We start from the raw sequence: 7,177 nt of genomic DNA, 5'->3' as shown, positions 1-7,177 counted from the left end.
TTAAAGACTCTTAAAATGTTTATTCTTATCAGAATAGCTGATGATTTTCTGTTATGTATTTTGGTTTATTATTATAGTAAGCCTTCCCTCCTTTGAAAAATCCATTCAAAATATGTCAATCCTTGAGGTAAAGAAGTTTAACCAAAATACCATCCTGATTTTTTTTCCCCCAAGACAGAGTCTTGCTCTGTCTCCCAGGCTGGAGAAAAATGATGCAATCTTGGCTCACTGCAACCTCCACCTCCCAGGTTCAAGCAATTCTCCTACCTCTGCCTCCCCAATAGGCATTACAGGTGTGCACCACCACATTCGGTTAATTTTTGTATTTTTTAGTAGAGACGGGGTTTCACCGTGTTGGTCAGGCTGGTCTCGAACTCCTGACCTCATGATCCACCTGCCTCGGGCTCCTAAAGTGCTGAGATTACAGACATGAGCCACTGCGCCCAGCACTCATTTTTTTAAAGAAAAAAATTATAAAATTCCTTTAGCTTGATAAATAGAAATCATCTCTTCTTGTTCTACGCTGGTGAACATAAATGTATTTTATACAGTAAAGAATCCAGTCATTTATTGGTAAACCAAAGGTAAGAACCCTTCATTTACCTGTTCTACTCCAACACAGTACAACACTGCCATGTTCATATGTACTTAAAAAATAATTACCAACCCTCTTCTGGCAGACAAAGTTTTGGAATAGCAAGAGCATTGCTTAATGTTCGAACTGCATCTGTCTCCTGTTTCTTTTACAGGAGAGATCCATGGGCGTTGTTAACCATGCCCAAAGCCAGCTTCTTCTCATTGTTTCTTCAGCGTGTTCTGACACCTTTTGCCTGAAGCAACTGGACAATATCTGCATAACCCTTCCAGGCAGCAGCATGCAAAGCTGTGTCTCCCAACTTGTTCTGTTGGCTCAGTTAAATCCTCGGTTGAGTAAATAGCATTTCCACTATATCTCTGAAATCCCATGACAAACCTAGTCTAAGGCAGTGCTTCCAGCCTCGTCTAAGCCATTAACACCCACTCGGTTGTCCAAACACTCTCGCAACCAACTCAAGTTGCCTCTTTTTGCTCCTTCAGACATAGATTGTCAATGGATTCTGCCTGCTCAGCCACATAGTTGCTTGGAGTTAGTCCAGTCCTGCCTTTGGAGGTGCCTTTCCACCAATTGACGTCATTCATATCAGTAATGTAGATGATATCACCTGCCTCAAAGCATAGTTCATCTGGAGTTCTGGGTTCAAATGTATAGAGGGCTCTGACGACTTTATCTTACCCTGGTTTGACTGGTTTGGGTGGCAGCTTCGACATCTCACTTCCTTGAGCTAGTGAGCTGCAAATTCTAAAGATGACGCTGAAAAGCCCCGCTTGCCTGCTACCTGGCTCTCCAAACACCTCAAGGTTACTTTTTGTCTGGTTTACAGTTATTTGCCTTCAAGGACTGGCGCCCACCCTTGGCTCTCAATGATATTTCATTGTATGGATATACCACATCTTGTTTATCCGCTTACCCACTGGGGAACACTTGGCTTCCTTCCACCTTTTGGCTATTGCAAACAATGCTGCTATGAATATAAATGTATCAATACCTCTTCAAGTCCTGCTTTCAGTTCTTTTGGGCATATATCTAGAGTGGAACTGCTGGATTCAACACCCTTCATTTTTAATTTTTACAAGCCTCTTCCCTCTGAGACCACCAGCTGGAGTTTACCACAGAGAAAACAAGAAAGAATGAGCTGAGCTGACCTCTGTTCTGGGGTTTCTGTTAAGGCCAGTTCTAAATGAATTTTGAGACCCTCTTGTGGGATTACCCAAGAACACTTTTTGCCATAACTTGTTCTCAGATTACAGAGTCTTCTCTTCCTCAGCTGCCCCCAATTTACCACCATATTTCCTCTGTTCTCATAGTCAGCCACTAAGGCTGCTGGTCCTTCACGGGATCTTCATGGACATCTGGATAAAGTTCAAACTCTTTAGCAAGGCAAACAGAAACACCGTATTTGTAATCCGGTTCTTGCCTACCTCTTTAGACTTATGCCTGAGTGTTCCTACAGATGCATGGCATTTTGAAATGGAATGGGGTGTCAGGAATGAGTGATAAGGCTCAGGAATGGGAAGACAGCAATGCGTGTATATGTACATGTATACAGTTATAAAACATTTGTGCGTGTGTGTCTGTGTGTGTATGTGTATGGGTATATAGATAGATAAATTAATTTTTTTTTTGCCACCATGCCCGGCTAATTTTTTTTTGTCATTTTTATTTTTAGTAAAGATGGGGTCTCACTATGTTGCCCAGGTTTGTCTCTGACTCCTGGGTTCAAGTGATCCTCCTGCCTCAGCCTCTTAAAGGGCTGGGATTACAGGTGTGAGCTGCCATGGCTAGCTGATAAATAGACTAATTTTATATAGATGGAGTCATTTTCTATATGTGTATCTATTTAAATTTATTTGTTTTTTTTTTTTTTTTTGAGACAGAGTCTCACTCTGTGGCCCAGGCTGGAGTGCAGTGGCATGATCTTGGCTCACTGCAACCTTTGCCTCCTAGGTTCAAGCGGTTTTCCTGCCTCAGCCTCCTGAGTAGCTGGGATTACAGGCACGCGCCACCACGCCTGGCTAAGTTTTCATCTTTTCAATCGAGATGGGGTTTCACTATGTTGGCCAGTCTGGTCTCAAACTCCTGACCTCAAGTAATTCACCTGCCTCGGCCTGCCAAAGTGTTAGGATTACAGGCATGAGTCACCGGACCTGGCTTCATTCTCTGTATAATTTTAAAACTCTGTATAATTTTAATATAAAATATTTCAAGCATAATCAAAGATAAAGAAATAGCTAAATAAATCCCCATTTATTCATCATCCATCTTACCAACTCACAGCCATCTTACTTCATTGATACTTCCAACCTCTCCTCCTTCAATTATTTTGAAGCAAATCCCACATGTCATATTGTTTTTATACTTAATATCTTAGTATATATCTCTAAAAGATAAGAACTCATTTTTAAAATAAAGGCTTTAAGATCACTCTTGGTGTTGTACATCCTATGGAGGTTGGACAAATGTGTAACAACATGTATTCACCTTATAGTATCATAATCAGAAGTTTCGCTGCCTTAATAATCCTCTAGAATAGGGGTCCCCAGTCCCTGGGCCATGAACTGGTTCCTGTCCGTGGCCTGTTAGAAAATGGGCCACACAGCAGGAAGTGAGCAGAGGGTAAACAAACAAAGCTTCATCTGTATTTTCAGCTGCTCGCCGTCACTCCCCTTACCACCTGACTCTGCCTCTTGTCAGGGCAGTAGCTGCATTAGATTTTTTTTTTTTTTTTTTTTTTTTGAGACAGATCTTGCTCTGTCGCCCAGGCTCTGGAGTGCAGTGGTGTGGTCTCGGCTCACTGCAATCCCCACCTCCCAGGTTCAAGCAATTCTCCTGCCTCAGCCCCCTGAGTCACTGGGATTACAGGTGTGCACCACCATGCTCAGCTAATTTTTTTATGTTTAGTGGAGACAGGGTTTCACCATGTTGGCCAGGCTGGTCTGAAACTCCTGACCTCAGGTGATCTGCCCACCTCGACCTCCCAAAGGGTTGGGATTACGCGCGTGAGCCACTGTGCCCAGCCTGCATTAGATTCTCATAGGAGCACGAACCATATTGTGAACTGTGCATGCAAGGGTTATAGCCTGCATGCTCCTTATGAGAATCTAATGCCTGATGATCTGTCACTGTCTCCCATCACCTATAGATGGGACCATCTAGTTGCTGGAAAACAAGCTCAGGGCTCCCATTGGTTCTACAACATGGTGAGTTGTATAATTATTTCATTATATATTACAACATAATGATAATTGAAATAAAGTGCACAAGAAATGTAATGTGCTTGAATCATCCTGAAACCATATCCACCACCCCCACCACTCCATCCTGTCCATTGAAAAATTGTTTTCTACAATACCAGCTCCTGGTGCCAAAATGGTTGGGGACTGCTACTCTAGAACTCTTTTATTATTTATTTATTTTTCTTCAATTAACCCAAAAGCTAGATAAAACTCTTAAAACATAACTGCAGTGTCATTATCATAATAATTCCCTAATAACATCAAGTTTCTAACCAATCCTTAAATTTTCTTAAATGCAGCTGGGCACCATGGCTCACACCTGTAATCCCAGCACTTTGGGAGGCTGAGGTGGGAGGATTGCTTGAGCCCGGGAGGCCGTGCCTGCAGTGAGCTATGATTGTGCCACTGTGCTCCAGGCTGGGCAGCAGAGCAACACCCGGTCTCAAGAAAAAAAATTTCTACATGCTTTTTTATTTTTTAACAACCTGTTTGAATCAAGATCCAAATAAAAGTCAGATGTTGTTTTTGGTTAATATATCTCTCAAGACACTTTTGATCTATAGATGCTTGCTATCTGTTTCTATAGCTCTGTATTTATCTATAGCTAGATACAAAGATGTAGGCCTACATAGAAATACGATTCCATTTATTTGTATTTATTGTGTTATTTTCTTTTTGTCCATAGAGTTTTCCCCAGTCTGGACGTTCCTGACTGAATCTCTGCGCTGTCATTTCGCCCCCACGTGTTTTATGAATTGATAGTTAAGCCTAGTGGCTTGATCAGGTTCAAGTCCAATTTTTGTTTTTGTTTGCAAAACTACTTCACAGGTGGTGTCTGTTCTTCCATTAGAAGGTACATTACACCTGCTTGTGTATCTTTTGTGATGTTAATGGACACTGACCATCAGTGCCAAAACTCATTACTTCATAGGGTGCAAAATGGTGATATTCTAATTGCACCATTGCATCTTCATTAATTGTGTAGAGTACTTCTGTGAAGAGAAACTTCTGTTCATGTCCTTTTTTTTTTTTTTTTTTTTTTTTTGAGAGAGAGAGACTCTTACTTGGTCACCCAGGCTGGATTGCAGTGGTGCAATCATTGCTTACTGCAGCCTCGAATTCCTGGGCTCAAGCAATCCTCCCACCCCAGCCTCCCAAGTAGCTGGAACTGCAGGCATGTGCCACCACACCTCGCTAATTTTTGTATTTTTTGTACAGATAGTGATTTCATTGTGTAGCTCTGGCTTGTCATGAACATACACTCTTTTATTACCTTAAGGTATCATTCTTACATGAAAAGTAGGGTAAATGTTTATTTCTTTTCCTTTATTTTCCAATTTTCAAAATAATGAGTTGGTTTCCTAGCATCCCCTAAAAGGAATTAGTGAATTCTTGAGTGTCATTATGAACTCTTGAATTCAAATGTATTTAATGTATTTCAATGTGTTATCCTTATTTATGCTCAAATTCTCTCGTTTTTAGCCAGTGAGAGCCTATCCTATCAGCTTCCGAGTCCTTCGTCCAGACCTCAGGAGTTTTTAACAGCTTCCCAGCCTTTTGGTATAAAAATATGCCCCCTGCCCATCCATTTCCTTCCCCCAACCTGTAATCAGTCATTTAGCCAAGAAGCCTTGGTTCCTTTCAGTGTAAATTAGTATTTGGAGACCACAATCTGAGCATAATGGGAAATTTTTCAACACAAAACATTCAATATGTTTTATTTAATTAATTAAAGAAAAATAATTCCTTGTACAGGAGAAAAAGAAAAGGGAAGAAATTTAGTACAACTTTCTTTACCACAAAAGATAGCCTTTTCTTTAAAAAATCTACATAAAGACAATAAGGTCGTGAAAAATATTGAGTTCTTAGAATCATGTTTGAAACAAACTTCAGGATGGGTATAGTAGCGCACACTGTAATCCCAGCACTGTGGGAGACCAAGGTGGGAGGATTACTTGAGGCCAGGGGTTGGAAACCAGGCGAGGCAACATAGAGACACTCCCATCTCTATAAAAATAAAAATTAAAATTAAAATTAAAAAAGTAGCCAGGGGTGGTGGCACATGCCTATAGTCGCGGGGCTGGGGCCAAAGAATGGCTTAAGCCAGGTGGTTGAGGCTGCAGTGAGCCATGTTTGCACCACTGCACTCCAGCCTGGGCAACAAATCAAGACCCTGCTTCTAAAATATAAATAAATAAGTAAATAAATAGGACGAATTGCAATATTTGACAGTTTGAATCCCTGAAAAGATTAAGAAGTGAGTATTCTTTATTACTTCTCACTTTCCCTCCCCCCATCCTGACTTCTTAGTTATATTGTTTTATTTTGTCAACGTTCGTAACATGAATATTCTATTTTTGTAATCATGATTTTCATAGCTCTTTTTGAAGTTTTAAAATTTTTAAGTTTTTATTGATACATACAAATTGTATCTCTTTCTGATGTGCAACATGATGTTTTAAAATATGTATATATTGTGAAATGGCTAAATCAGGTTAATTATTAACATATGTGTTACCTCACATACTGATTTATTTGAAGTGAAAACACTTAAAATCTACTCTTAGCACAGTTCTTTAATCTTAATTTTCTATTTAAATGGGCACAGCACTGAGCATCAGTCCTTTTCTTTATACCTGAGTTCTTTGTTTTGATATATGTTTGTCAAGATTTAGCCATCAATTTTTCATGGCATATATTCACTAATTTAATTATTCAAAGTTTTCCTATACAAACTATGCTGCAGTGTGTGTGTATTTTTTTGGTGGATATCTATGATTTAGATGTTGAGTCTAAAATGCAAAGTTGCTAGGTGAAACAAATGTATACATTTTTTATAAATTCTCCTAAATTGCCCTCCAAAAATTTCTTTTCTCTTTTTTGGAGACAGGGTCTCACTCTGTTGCCCAGGCTGGAGGGCAGTGGCAGGATCTCAGCTCACTGCAGCCTCGACCTCCCAGGCTCAAGTGATCCTCTCTCCTCAGCCTCCTGAGTAGCTGAGACTACAGGAACACACCACCATGCCCGGCTACTTTCTGTGTGTGTGTGTGTGTGTGTGTGTGTGTGTGTGTGTGTGTACTGTCAGTAGAGTTGGGGCTTTGCCGTGTTGTCCAGGCTGGTCTTAAACTTCCGAGCTCAAACAATCCACCCCCTGTTCAGCCTCCCAGAGTGCTGGTATTATAGGCGTCAGCTACTGTGCCTGTCCTGCCCTGCACAAATTTCTACCACTTTGTCCTCTCATCTGTATTCATGAAGGTATGTCGCTCCATACCCCCATCAACTCTAGTTATCATCACTAGTTTAAGTTTGCCAATCTGAGAGGTAGTCTAATCCTAGTTGACAG

General features: G+C 40.6%; 1 pseudogene; it reads right to left on the bottom strand.

Moving 5' to 3' along the window:
- Positions 1 to 659: 659 nt before the first annotated feature.
- Positions 660 to 1,308, bottom strand: LOC100429048 (osteoclast-stimulating factor 1 pseudogene; annotated as a pseudogene).
- Positions 1,309 to 7,177: the final 5,869 nt, after the last annotated feature.

The sequence above is a fragment of the Macaca mulatta genome, chromosome 11 (genome assembly GCF_049350105.2).
Source record: "Macaca mulatta isolate MMU2019108-1 chromosome 11, T2T-MMU8v2.0, whole genome shotgun sequence".
NCBI classification, from domain to species: domain Eukaryota; kingdom Metazoa; phylum Chordata; class Mammalia; order Primates; family Cercopithecidae; genus Macaca; species Macaca mulatta.
The sequence above is the reverse complement of the archived record's forward strand: the minus strand, read 5'-3'. Positions and strand labels throughout refer to the sequence as shown.